Source organism: Thalia democratica, chromosome 6 (assembly GCF_965202585.1).
Source record: "Thalia democratica chromosome 6, ktThaDemo2.hap1.1, whole genome shotgun sequence".
In the NCBI taxonomy this organism is placed as follows: Eukaryota; Metazoa; Chordata; class Thaliacea; order Salpida; family Salpidae; genus Thalia; species Thalia democratica.
In genome coordinates this window covers 47,296,571-47,311,761 of record NC_139170.1, presented here as the reverse complement: position 1 = coordinate 47,311,761, position 15,191 = coordinate 47,296,571, and positions in this window count along the sequence as shown.

Here is a 15,191-nt window from a genome sequence, read left to right as displayed (position 1 = left end):
TTTAAACAAATCACAGCTGATAAATAGGTAATTCAAAACATTCACACATCTTCCAAACTTTTACCTGAAGTCTTTGTTGTCATAGTCAAGCACAATAGACAACTACTTAAACCAACTAATTAACGTTTAAGTTCAAGTGGGTTTATTTCTTTTTGTTTGCTATAGATAATTTTGCAATAAATGTTCAAACCGACAAGTATGTAAGCAGATAAATTTAAATTGTTAAAGAAAAACTAAGTTTAAATTAAAAACAGCCTAATATAAGTTTTAAACAAATAGAGAACGAATTTTCAAACATTAGTTTCAGATTTTATCACTGTCACATTTGCTATAGTTCAGTCAAAGTTAAGATACTTGTTGTTATGCATGCCAAAACTTAATAATTCTCAGGTAGACAATTTAATGTCGTAATAACTACATGAATGTTTGTACGAACTTAAACAATCATGTTTGAGTAACTGTGCGACAATACGCTGATAGCTAAAGTAACAACTATACTGGGTTGTCATTAATAATGAAATCGTAATGTACCTATAAAAGTTTGTTTTAACTAAGAATGTTATGTTCAAGTAGCTTTTATAAACAAAATAAATTAATAAAGAAAAATATTCTTGTACGTATGAATATTAACGAAAATATAGCATAACACTATATGTTAAGTTGACACAAGTTATTTGATGTAATTTGTTTAACATATAAAATCGCAAGCCAGATAACTTTTTAGAGAGAAAAAAAAAAGATTAATAAACAAAACAATGGTTTAAAACTGTTCTGCTGAAACTATGAATTATTTATTTTCATTATATAGGTCAGCCGTTCTTAACTTTTTTCTTGGTTCACCCCTTTTATTATTATTTACCATTATTACCAAATTTACCTTCAATCTACAAAAAAGCGTTTAATTTTAGTTTAATAAAAGTCGTAAAATTTAAAAAGTTTATCTTACTTAAAGAAGTTACAGTTAAATACTAATTTATACATTAAAAAGTGATTAACAAATATTAGTTTACATAACTTGTAATATAGAAAGTTTACCTCTTAAAACAAGAGAATTTACCTCCAAGTTAAGAATTGCTTATCTAGATATTCAAAAAAAAATTAAATAAATAGAAATATATTTAACAAAAATATAATCTACTTTCGTTTTTCCATTAGCTCCTGTACTTCATCTTTTAATTCCTGAATCCAGTCCTCAACGTTTCCTGAAATTTCCAATATTTTTTGCTTCACTTCACTACTTTGTTGAAAGTGGAAAAGTTTAAGAGTGAACTTCATCAACTCAATCGCGCGTTCAACTCTTTTGATCGATTTCATCCCACTACGAAGGTTGACACGGAATTTTTCGAGCTGGAGTTTTTTGAGGTCGTTGTCTTCATCTTTTAGGAGTCTGTCTAGACGCGCTTGGAAGAGAATCTTTCGAAGCTCGAACACTCGAGTTTCAATCAGCCTCAATTGCTGTTCGTATTGTTCTATGTTTGCTTTCCAAGCAGCTTCATTCGTTGTCATTAACATGTTTTAGTCGCATTTAAACTGATTCACCTTATGAACTCACACACTTTAAATAAGGATTGTACCGTGACATTTCACTTCGTATATATTTTTTAAAATATAATTCTAAAGTTACATTTAGATGTAGCGTATTTCTAACTTAAAACGTAAAATTTGTATGTCAGTAAAACTATTCTATTAAAAAACTGGTACCAATAAATTGAATGTTAAAAATAGTTTGTTAATAACAACATTAATTTCTTATACAGTATATTCTACTGATGTAAACGGCTTTACGTTTGATGCACGTAGACTATACGTAATCCATACGTAGTGTTATAAAATATTGTTTTTATTGTAATTTGCATATTTTTTAGTTTGATGTTTAGTAAGCGACCTAAACTAAATACTTTACTTGATATTAGTACAATAAACTTTTACTTTTTAGATTTACTTTACAGTTAATTTAATTGTATTTAAGGATTGCTGTTTTGTGTTAATTTTTAAGCACAAGACTTTTAAATTTTAACTTGCAAAAATAAATCTTTAGGAAAAAATAGACCTCAGTAAGTTGAAACATTAAAGTTTTAAACTTTTTAGTAGTACCTGAAACTTTAAATTACTTGTTTATTGCTAAGTTTTCATTTCGTTAAGGCCTTAAAAATAAATTTTGAATCTATTCAAAATATTTTACGAACATTAGCAGTTTATAAACTGTTTTACACTTAAGTATAACTTTTTTTAGTAAGACATATTTTTATTTAGCAGCTACTTGTCACTAAAAAATTTTAAAAATCAAACATTTTTACTATCTTATTTTATATATTTAAGATCTAGATTCTAGTTATATTTATGCTGTTATTGAATAATATAAGTGTTTTCGTTTATACTATTACTTAAAATTAAATTTTTATGTCATTGTTATTATGCCAAAACGCTAATGCTGCTATGATAACTGAAGAATGAATATTCAAAAAACGTTTGTTCTGATTAAAAACTCTGGCTCGAGTAATCCTTGTAAATAATTGAAAACGAAAATGGTCAAAAATGTGTTTTTAGAACCTGGTGTATTAAAAGACGTTTCGGTCATCTAATCTTGCACCACATTCTTACAATATAAAGCTTGAGCTAAAACAAATATTAATTAGTGTAGTTGTAAATCAAAATAAAAGCTTGCATGCTAGTGTCAGACAACTTTTTTTATTAGTTTATGTTTTAATTTTATTATCGTATTCTAATAAAGTTGTTATAGAACTAGAAGAAGTAACTGACCACGAAAGTAGTAATATATAATTGTTATGCTTAATAGAATTTGACCAGATTCAAAACGACGTTGAGAAATTTCTATCTATATTTAACAATTTGAAACCCTTTTTTTAGTTTTACGTTTTTATAAAGAGGTCGGCAAGCATTTGGTAGTCCCGGTAAAAAATTAAAATACTCGCGTGCCGTAGTTGTAGTTTTAGTTTGTAGTACTCTTCATAACAGAGAAGAGAAAATATTTAGTATAAGTTTCAAACTTCTCGTCAAATGTAACTAAGACCTTTTTTTTTTCTCTTCGTTTCGAATTCCTGAACATCTAATATCTGGCGAATTTTTAAATTTTCCTTCACGAGCCAAATTAAAATGTTTGCGGGCCGCAAGTTTTACATTTTACGGGTTACAACCCGTTTTAAATACAAAAATGCTCGCGGATCGCAGTTTGTCGATCCCTGCTTTAAACTATTTTAAGCTAAGAGTTTCTTTAGAAGCTTGAGTAATATTTTTCAAGTATACCGTCGTACAAAAAAAGCTAAACGAATTTTTGAGTAAGTTTGATCAAGAAAAATTAAAATCTAAGTAAGTAAAAGACAAGTATTTCAGTAAAAAAAAGTATTATTCACTGTTTCGAGTTGACAACACATCTCATGCGTACTGAAGTGAGAGGTATTTTTTATTTTGATAAAAAACGTTTTAAACAAGCTGTCGTTTAAATGTTCAGAGAATTTATGAATTAAAACAAACTAAAATTTCTTATTTAGTTTCTGCCTTGAATTGAATTTAAAACCGGAATAATAAAAAAACAAGTGTGAAAATAGTTTAGAAAAAAACCGGTTGTCAAACATAAATTGTTTTTAATCTAAAAGTTAGTTTTAAATAGGATAGATCAATACTCAGTCAGTATTATAATTATTACATTTTAAATTAATATTAAAGTAAAAAGTTTTAGATAAGATTTACAAAAAAACTGTAATAAAATTAATTTTTGCTGCTTTATAAGGTTCTCAGTATAATATCTAATTCTTTATGTAAAAGTATTACTAAATAAATAAACAATAAGCACTATCTTTATGCAGTAAACCTACTTGAAATACTATAATAATTTACTTAAGTCTAGTAAGATATATAATATTAAGTTACTATAACAACGCTTATTCAAAAAAGTACACAAGTGCAGCATTTATTTCATGCATAGAAAAAACATAGCATTAGAGTAAAAACTCCTAAAAGTAAAGTTCAACTTCTACAGGTCTGACAAGCTTTGTTACTCTTGAAGCAAGTATCAGCGCATGTTTTGCACAAAACATGGTTGAAACAAAGTGTTGCCAGCGTTCATCCAACTTGCAAATCAACAATGCAACGAACACACTATTGAAACTTTTATCAGGTCCGAAATGTACTTTTAAATCATGGCTTGCGTTAACCCCACAGGGTCAAGACAAATCGTTGAAAATTTATTTCTTTTTTCTTTTTCTCAGGTTATTTCGATGTGTCTTTTTTAAAACTGTTTGACTTCAAGTTGGGCTTCTTCCATTCTTCAGCAGTTCTTAGTAGGTGATCTAAGCTCTTGTCTGAGTAAATTAAAATAAAATGACTAATAATGAAGTGCATAAAAGTTTGTCTTTTTTTCCTGCAGTTATCGCACCGAGGTTCGCAAACTGTTGAACAACTTCGCCTTTGGTTTCTATTGCTGGTGCTTCTTAAACTGCACAGTTGGTTTATTTGAATTTCTTTAATTTTTCAATGCATTTCGTTGTCTAACCAGAGACTTTTCGTTTTAAGCATGTAGTTTTGTGATAGTGTAGTATAAAAAGTCTTAAGACTGTTACGTAAATTAGAATGGCTTTTAAAGTAGTGATTGATAAAATTTGCTGATAATGAGAAGTATATCTTACTATTTGGTTAATAAATCTTTGACGGTCTTGTTTTTCCATTTTAGCTTGGTTTGGTATATTAATCGATATTAGCTTCTAAATTTCTAATTTATATAATACCTATTTTTCAATACGCTTCTATTAAGGATAAAATGAGTTATGTCATATAATTGAGTTTATATTGAGATAAGTTAGTTCTAGAAGATAGTACAAAACACCTTTATAATAAACAACAATTAAGAAAAACTAATTTGTTTTGCTTAGACAATATCTCAACGTTACAGGAATACAAATAAAATTAACAAACTAAAACCAACCTTTTAGTTTTCCTGTTTATATTAAGACTATGTATTGAGTATATAGTAAGATCCTTAAAGATATAAACTAAAATAAAGTAATCACTACCTAGCTTATAATCTAAATGTATGTTAAGTTATATACTAAGATCAATAAAACCGAGTTAAATAGTTACTACCCACTAATAGTACATTTAACTCTTTTCAGGCTATAAGATCTAATAGTAGAAACCTAAAACTTTATCAGCCAACAAAGGAAGAAATTTTCTAGGTACGCCACGTGTGCGCAAATGGCTGAAGAGTTTTCAGCTACTAGTAGGTATACTCGTAAAAGTAATTTTGAGCTAAACACAGTCTCTGGCCAGCACAATGTGTTATCGGACAAAACTGTAACAGATAAGAATTACAATATTATTTCATGATTGATCTTCTTTAAATCAATTAAATCAGCTTAAGTCACCAAAAACTTTCCTGGGTCAGCCGAAATATATGATTAAGTTGAAGAGTTTGTAGTAAAAGTTAAAAAATATTTTATTAAGCTCGTAAAGTTAGCTTCTAATAACAACTAAAGTAATATTCTAAAATTTTATTTGATTTTTATATAATCACAATTAAAAAAGATGAAGTCGTATTAACCTGAGATTAAGTCATAACTCACTTGAACTTTCAGAAAAACCTCCAAACAAGCCTGACCTGACTTATCCTTTTATTGTTTATTGAACGATAAAAAAAGCGCTCAAAAAGTTTGGTCTAAGGACCTGGTGTACAAAGGAACCTTTTAGAGTCGTACACCACATTCTTACATAGTTTCATACGAGCTATTACACATTTATTTTTATTATTTAAATATTTATATCTTTAGTAATAAAACAATCAGTTAAACGAAACGAAAAATAAACGAAAATAAAACTAAATAAAAATTAACTGAACTTTTTGTTTAATAATGTACTATGTATCTTGTTTATAACATATGAACTAAAAAATATGCATATAACTTTGCATTAATTTTTAAAAGTAGATAAACAACACTAATAATAAACGTATGAATACTTGAATTATAGGTTACAACTTCTTTAAAGAAAGTAAAATGTAATACGCTGAAATTTTCTAACAAAAAAAAAATTATTAGTAATTTTGCTAAAAAGTTAATTTTTATTTTATTTAATAATTTAAATTGAACAGTAAGAATATTTTTTCATTTAAATAGTTAAATAAACTTTGTAATTTTTTTTTAAAGAATTTTAAGGAGTGATTTTTATAATAACTGAACTTGACTTTTATAAAGTATGAAGATAAATACTGTAAAATTTATGCTTTTAATAAGAAAAAAGGTAAAAAACTATAATTATTTTAACAGTAATGATATTAACAATAACAAATTTACTTCTATTTTAAAATATTCTTTTTTTTGAATACTTGTCCAAGTCTAAAACTATAATGTTAGAAAGTAAGCAACATTTGCAAACATAAAAAAAAGGATTTTTTTTTTATTTCCTCAAAAAACCAAAAAATATTTTAATTTAAGTTTGCTTAGAACAGTTATCTTAGCTTACTATTTAAATACTTTATTTTCTGCTAAAGTAAAAACATCTTTAACTATTTTTTACATTTCCATGCTAAAAAAGAAAGAAAAATTGTAACGTAAGTAAAAGAAAAAAGAAGATTTCAAGTATTCTGAACTTAGTTCAAAATAGTTATCTTTAAGAATTACCTTAAAATACAACTATATAGAAAATGCTAAAACCTAGACTAAACCAATGTTACTGTAACCAAACAAATCAACTTTCGAAGAAAAAAACAAAAACATAATTAATAAATAAAATTTTGGATATTAAATTACAAATACTATTAACTCCTTAAACAAAGTAAACCGACGGATAGGAATGATCACTAATGACCTTGAGAATCACTATTTAAAAGATAACTTTCATCCTGGAACTTTCCCAAAAGACTTATATTTTCTAAAAACAATGGTAGCTTAATCCATAACTAACTTCTTTGGTAGGATAGCGATTTATGACTTTTTTTGCTGTTGAATCTAGGTAAGTAAAATTTGTTTCTGAAGACCTCGTATGATAACAATGGACATTTTTTACACTTTTATAGTAATTTTAAAGTTATCTGGTAACAAGTTATTGTTAAACTTGGACATAAGTCATAAACAGACCTGTTTCATATGCATACAGACTTTCAACATCTCATATTTTTTTTCTGAGTTTTTACTTAGTTTACTTAAGTTTTAAAAAATCTATAAAAGACACTTATCAAATTAATATCCTTGCAAAAATTGCGAAAAGCTATTCTTTTAAATATTCAAAACTACGGAGGCTAAATTTTAATTAGTAAAAAAAGAAACAAAAAAAGTCAATAATTACATGATTGATCTTCTTTTAATCAAAATTTTTTCTGAGTGAGCCAAAATTTGTGATGAAAATGAACTACTAGCAGGAAAAAAAAAGCTTTGTTTAACCTCGTACAGTTAACTTCTATTAATAACAAAAGGACTTAAAATTTATATAAAAACACAATTAAAAGATTAAGTTAAACTAACTTGAGATTTCAGAAAAATCTGTAAACAAGTCTGAGTCAGCCTGAGTTTTACTTGAATTTTAATGGTTTCATTTCAAGTAATCTATAAAACACACTGATTAAATTTATATCACTACGAAAATTGCGAAAAGCTATTTTTACAAATATTTAAAACTACCACGGCAAAAATTTAAGTAGTAAAAATAAATCAATAATGTTAATAAATTTTTTTATATACTTATTTTTCTAACTGTAGTTTTGTATTTTAAAGTGGGGAAAGGTATATTTTGTTATTATGTAAAATTAATATTGTAATACTAAATGCATTAACTATATATAGCAATAAACAAGTAGCACTGTTAATTAAAAATATCTTAACATACTTTAACATTTATAACATTACTGTTTAAAATCATCATTGAAAATTATCAATAAATTTGAATTTACTTAATTTTAATAACATTTCTTTTACTTTTACATTCTCAGATGTTACTTTCAGCTCGAAAAGCTAAAACTGAAAAAGTATAATTACTTCTGATATATACAGACTCCATTACACAATATTTATGATAAAATTTCATCCAGTTACAATTAGAAAATAATTTAAAACACTTATTAACACTTTGAATGAAAATTACGACACATGGGTTAAAAAAAGTTCATCATCTTGACTAATTTCTAAATACTTGAGTTGAGGGTGATTAGTTTAAAAGTTTATGCAAGTGTCTTCTTTTCAAATAAGGCTTTCAGCATTATAAATTTATTATGACATCCTTTTATAAACGAATAGTTTAAAGTTGTTTCAGTTGTTTTTCAAGGTGTGCAACTTTTTAAGTAAAGTTTTTTTTATTGAATGAGCACAAATAAAAACAGTGAAAGTCAGGTGTAATTGTCATTTACGATACCATTTCTGACATTTTTAAGATACATCTGCTATTAAAAAAGTTTTGCTAATTCTTCTTAAACTTAAAGTTTTTGAACTTAATACTTAAAGATTGGCAAAATTAGGATTTAAAAATGTTAGAAACCTTAACATTTTTCATTGTAGCTAACTTTAAAAAAAATTCAATGATGTTTGTTTTAAATATTATTAACGCTAATCAAGTGTTAAAATGTAAACTATATTAAACTATTGATATATTTAAAAAAATTGTTAACAAGACTTTAAAATAACTAGCAAACATAATGTATACGTTGAAATTCATAGTACTTTTTACTGCACAAAAATTTTAATGTGTTACTATATTTGTAGCATCAGTTCTGAGAAATAAGGAAATCTTAATACTGAATACTTAATAAAAGTTTTTTTCTCTTAACTTAAGATATTATGCTTGCGTATACACACTAAGCAGCTTATTTTAAGTCAAGGGCTAACTTTTCATTAAAAAGTTTATCATCAGCCGCTATTTATAGAATAAAAATCTTCAACGGGCCGCAATTATAAAAAGTTATTGTTTTAATTAATATAGAACTATTAGAAAAAAGATTAAATTGCGTTTAAATTGCTGTTAACTCTTTTTAACAATTTTTTGAAGGCTTTGTTGTAAAAAAAGTAATGCTTATTTTTAGAACATTATTTAAGTATTAACTTAATGAAATAAAATACAACAAATTACAAGTGATTAACAATAATTAAGTAAATACTCTAAATTGTAAGCGCCGTTTGCTGCTTTCTGCTTAAAAAATATTTATTACCTGTCTGTTAATTTTCGGAACTGCTTAAATTTGTTAGAAATAAAATGTACTTCTATTAACATATTTAAACTTATAAACAAATTGACTTCAATAACAAAATTCAGTATTCACATGTTAACTGTTGAAGAAAATGTAAAAAATAAAAATAACTGAAACCCATGTACAAAGCATGAATTTTATAAATATGTTCATTAAACAAATTGTTTCTTATCCTGGTATTAAGTGAACTTATTATTTAACAACTTTTATGTAGACTAATTTATTAAATCAGCTTTTTTTCACAATTTATAAACTTGCATTGTAATACAGTTTACAAAATATATGGTGTGAGGCTCATAACTGAAAGATCTTTTTCCACACCATAATTGACCATAATTGTGAGCATTAATATTTTCCTTTTTTCTAGTATCCTTTAGTTTTTTAACTAGCATTTTTTTCCTTTGAATGCTAGAATCTAATTTCTACCTAAAAAGAAAAGATTAAAAAAGTAAAAATAAATGTTAAAACAGCCCAAAACATTGTCTTCAAGCAAATGGTGTGTAGTTTCATGATTAAAAGATATTTTTCCACATCAATCCATTGACCATAGTTGTGAAATTCACATTTTTCTTTCTTTATAGTTTTATTTATTTTTTACATAAGTACATAAACTGATTGTTAACGACTTTATTTGTTTAATATTATTAAATTGTGGGTATAACTTAAAGTTCAGTAGTTGAAATAATAAATCACCATTATTATTGTTTTTCTAAAGCTTTTAAAAGTGCTTTAAAAGTTTTTAAAATACATTTTGAAGTGTAAAACATCACTTACTAATGTTTATTTAATTCATTTTTAATGTTATGTATTTTGGTAACTTTATTTATGATGTTATATTTATAAATTGATGAGTATCTAAAATCAAAACTTTTAGATGAAAATTAATTTTATTTCATTTGAACTTAAAACTGTGTTGTCAAAAGATCCTAAAATGATTATATCCTGTAATTTGTAATAAATTTATTTTCTTATCTTTGATCTTTTTTACCTACAAAGTTGTAACATACACTTAAAAAAATTGAAACTATTTGGTTCTCTAACCCAGTCATCATAGGTGCAAACCAGGGTTAATAGATTTCCATAAAAGTTGCGTATACTGAATAAATGTCAGGTTATTTTAACTTTAAATGTCATGGTATAATAATTTGCTTAACTTGACATGCACAATTTTATAACTATGAATACATAGAGTGAATACCACTGCTCTAACCCTTTGATCTAAATTTAACACTTATCCTTTTTTTACACTTTTTGCTATCTATAGATGTTAATTTTTTTAGATAAGTTCAGTAAATGTTATGATTAGAAAAGGAAATAAATGCTACAAAAAGTATGAAAACTAAATTGAAAATAATCAGGATTTTTACCAGTTTTTGAAGTTATCTTTAAAGGAGTTGTTTTAACTATGAAATCGTTTGTTTTACTATAAAATTTAATAATTTTAAGATTTGATTAAAATATTTTAAATCTCTATAACTAAAACAACCGTTTATTAAGAAAATTTTAAGCTTGGTATAAGCAATACTTGACTTCTTTTTACTATAATTGTTTTTAGACACTTAGGGTATGTTATAGAAGAATTGTGCAGTTTTACTGTTACAATTTAATGAACTTTTGAGGAGCTTTTTGGGTGAACACTATCATACTCAAAGTCTTGACTTTTATTCGGTTGCCATTATTTAAGGCAAAAAAAAAAAACAGCCTGATTGACAAAAAACTAGACTGAGATGGCCTAAGTTAGTAAAAATAAAAATTGAGTCTTAGTCTTATTAAATTACTGCTAACAAGTCTTTAATATATAAAAATACCAAAAATTTGCAATTGACTTAATATAAACACTATCTTTAAAAAATATTCAAAGTCAAAAAATACTAGCTGTTTTTTTTGGAAAATATCCAAACTAGCATGAGTTTTATAAAAAAATTGTTAGAATTAGCTTAAACTACCACTTTTATGTTTGTAGCTTAAAATTTAATTTTTAACAGATGAATAAATATTTTACACTTTTAACTATGTTTGTTTTTCAATGAACTACTTATAAAATTTGTATTAAGAGTTGAAATAATCTTTTTTAGTATTTTGGTTCAAGGTGTAATTAATAATTGTGAAGTTTTTATCTTAAAAATGTAAAACTTTTGTATATGATGGACCTGTATCTATGAATAAATCCTCTAAAAGTATGTAAAAAAAAAATCCTTCATTTGTCATTAAATTTTTAATTTCTGTTTAAAATCTTTATTTAAATTTTGTTTAATGTTTATAAACTATATAACTGTTTAAAAAAACTTTATTTCACAGTTTTCAATTTGCTGGATTTTAATGCACTGGATTTCCCTGGACAATATTGAAAAAAGTTATAAAAGACACTTGTTTTCCCTAGGTCTTACTTTTTTTTGCATAGACCAATGTTGAATTACAATTCAAATCACAAATGTTTGAGATAAAATTCATTTATTTTAAGACAAAGTTTACTAATACTAAGGTGCAAAGTTTAATAGCAAAAAAATAAAGTAATAAACTTGTGTACTTTATACTTGAAAGATGACAATCAAAGTTCTCAACTTAAATAAAAGGAGAATGATCAATTATAAATTTAAAATTTTGTTAACAATACAATGTTTCACTTGCTTGAAACTGAAAAGAAAATAGAATTTCTATTTGAATAAGATTTTATTCAATTGAAGATCTTGTTTGACTAGTTTCAAGTGAGTGAAACACTGTATGGTTAATAAAATTTAAAATTTATAATTGAAGTACTAAACTTGAATAAATTTAAGGATGTTGTAGAATATTTTTTTAAAGTTTAATTTTATTATTAGGGCTCAAAAAAAAATTCATTATCATTCAGAAGATCTAGGAATCTTTTCTTGTTACATTGATCTACTAGAATGTTAATCCTTTGTTTACTTTGACTTTGTTAATAGCAAGTGATTTTTATAGTGTTATTATAGATATTTTCAACTATGTAAAATGTTTACAAAAAGTTTTCAAAAGCAAACTTAGTTCCTTAAAAGTAAGCGCAAAACCTATTATTAAGAAAGTACAATAATACAGGGTTGCCAAAAAACCTAGAATCATGCAAAAATCTGGAATTTGACAATTTAGGTTAAAAATGTCTGGAAAAACCTGAATTTGAGAAATTAAAAAAAAAAAATTACTAAAAAACCTGGACAAACCTGTAATTTTAAACAATTTTTACATGTTAAGTAGTAGAATTCCAATTTGACACAAAACATCTATTGTATGGATAAATATTTTTGAAATCATCAATATTTTTATTGAAAAACAATTTCATAGAAACTTAAAGGTATTTTTTCAATGTTGTTATACTATTTAATACAGTTTTTAGCTTTAACTTAATTTTAAACTATAAGTAAACCCTAAAACCTGGAAAAACATTTGAAAACCTGGAGAAATTTTCCAAAAATATTTGGCAACCCTGGTTATTGCAACTAATAAGCTGTTATAAAAAGTAAGAAAAATATATGAACGTTAGATTAGTTGTTCTCTTAATCTTTAAAATTATGTGCATACTAGATTGCTGATAAGGCATTTCATATAACAATATTATTTATATGGATAATTTAATTAAGATAAATAAAATTTAATGTTATTACACAAAAATGATTAGGCAATATCAGGTAAAAAGTATTTTTTAAAAAGATCCAGGCCTTTTAGGAGCTATAGTTTATTTCAAAAAAGTACCCTTAATTTTTGTTTTCCAACCGTGTTATTTGAAACTTAAGTAGGAAACCTGTTGATTATTCTTAAATAAGATAAATTATTGTGAAATTTATAATATTTGTTTTTATCAATTTAAAAAATTATTTGTTTAATACTGCTTTTTGTACATTAGTATTTATTTTGTCAATTCAAGGTTTAAATAGTTTTTCAAATTCTGCTGATTTTTTAAATAAATTCAGTTATATATGAATTGAGTACATGAAACCCCAGGATAATGTTATGGTTTATTAACAATACATCATAGCAAATATCAGGGTTGCCACACACCTCAGGGTATTTTAATGTTTTTGAAAATCTCCGGATAATTCAGTATATTTTGAATTCTTTAAAACTCAGGCTGACTAAGGATAGTTTTGTTATTATGAAAAATTCAGGGTAGTTTTGAGATTTTTAAAAATGTCAGGACTGGTTTTCAAGTTTTAGTTAGTTTAGTTGCAGTTTTTTTTAATCTATAACCTTTTTTGTTCAACAACTTATTTTTTAAAATTTAGATAAGTTTTTTGTTTAAGAATTTCAAAAACCCTCAGGGTCACTCTTTTTTAACTTAAAGAGTGGCAACCATGAAATATAAACATTATAATTTAAATAAATTATTCTAAATTCAAGTTTCCATTACAAAAAGGAGATACTTTTGTATTTGGATATCTTTTAATTAAATACTAAAAAGTAACATTTTAGCAAATACATGTTAAATGTGGTATACTGACTATTCCCTTGGTCGATAAGCAATTCTTGGATTTGACCAAGTGGGAAATGATTGCGGGTTAGAAATTAGCAGTTCCTGTTAAATGTTGTGTAGACTTCTGTTATGAACAAACTTGGCCTTCTTTGAATGAGTTGTTGAATAAGAAAGTAAATCTATACAAGCAGTACAATCTTAAACTTAAAAATCAGAGCAGGAATTGTTCATGCTAGATAATATTTTGGCTAAAATTTAATTGTTTTAAAAGTGTCACTACAACTGTTTGTTTTAGCTTGTTTTTAAAAATACGATTACAAAAGATTTTTTCAGGTAGTGCTGTTGAAAAAATAAGTTTTCAGTTAGTAAAACTGATGATGTTATATACTTGGTTTTTAAAACAATGGATTACATTTTTATACTGATTTAATACTTCAAGTTTTTACAACTTAGTTTGTCTAGTCTACAGGCTTAATTTATAAAATGCTTATCTTAATGTAGTCACAGCTGAAAAAAATACTAAGTGATTATATTACCTATTAATGTAATATTAATTTTTTCTATAATATTGTTTTGTAAACTTATTGTGTAACTTTCATGATTTAAATAAAAATCTTTTAAAGTTATTGTAGCTAGTATAAAAACTATAAATGATTATTTAGAAATAATTTGTCCATGATTTAGAGTCATAATATATTAATTTTTCTACCATACAACTAGATCTAGCTAAAAAAATATATTTGATTTGGCGTTTTGCTTTTTATGCATACTCTTTTTTTTTTACCTGTGGAAAAACTCTAAAAAAAAACTATGTATCAAAAAATTGCAGAAAATTCAAAAAAATACTAAAAATTTATGAAACACATAGAATAAAAAAGTGATTCACGTTTTAGTTTGGCTGACTGTGGCAAGTTGATGTATGCAATTAAATAGAATGTATTAAAAACGCTTTACTGAACAAAATGTTTAAAAAGAGTGTAGTAATTAAATCTTTCTTTTACTTATTGTATATCTAGGACAACAGATGCAATAATTGTTATGTTTGGTTTTATGTGTTCTTAGAATGATTAAGTTACTTAGAAACTATTTACATATTAAAAAAAAGGGGCATTATTTAAAAACTTGTGGATTGAATTTTAAAAATGTTAAAATCAAGCTGTCAGGGTATTTTGTAAAATGTACACAAATTAGTAATAAGTTGGTTTGCCAGAGTTGCCAGTTTACCTGTAAACTTGGAAAAACCTGGAATTTTAACAATTTTCACATGTTCAGTAGTAAAATTTTGATTTGACTCAAAAAATCTGTCATATGAATATAAATTTTTTGTCATTATCAGAATTTTTTTTATTGAAAAATATATTTAAAGTAGCTTTACATTATCTTTTCAATGTTTTTATACTATTTAAAACTTTTTCTTACTTTAGACTAAACTTGAAACTAAAAATAAACCAAAAAATGTGTACGTTTAAAAACCTGGAAAGAGTTTAGAAAACCTAGAAAAAATTTGGAAAAAAGAAGTGGCAACCCTGGCTGCATTAAAACTCATTTATTACTGATACTATTAATTTGTTTTTTTTCTTTTTATAG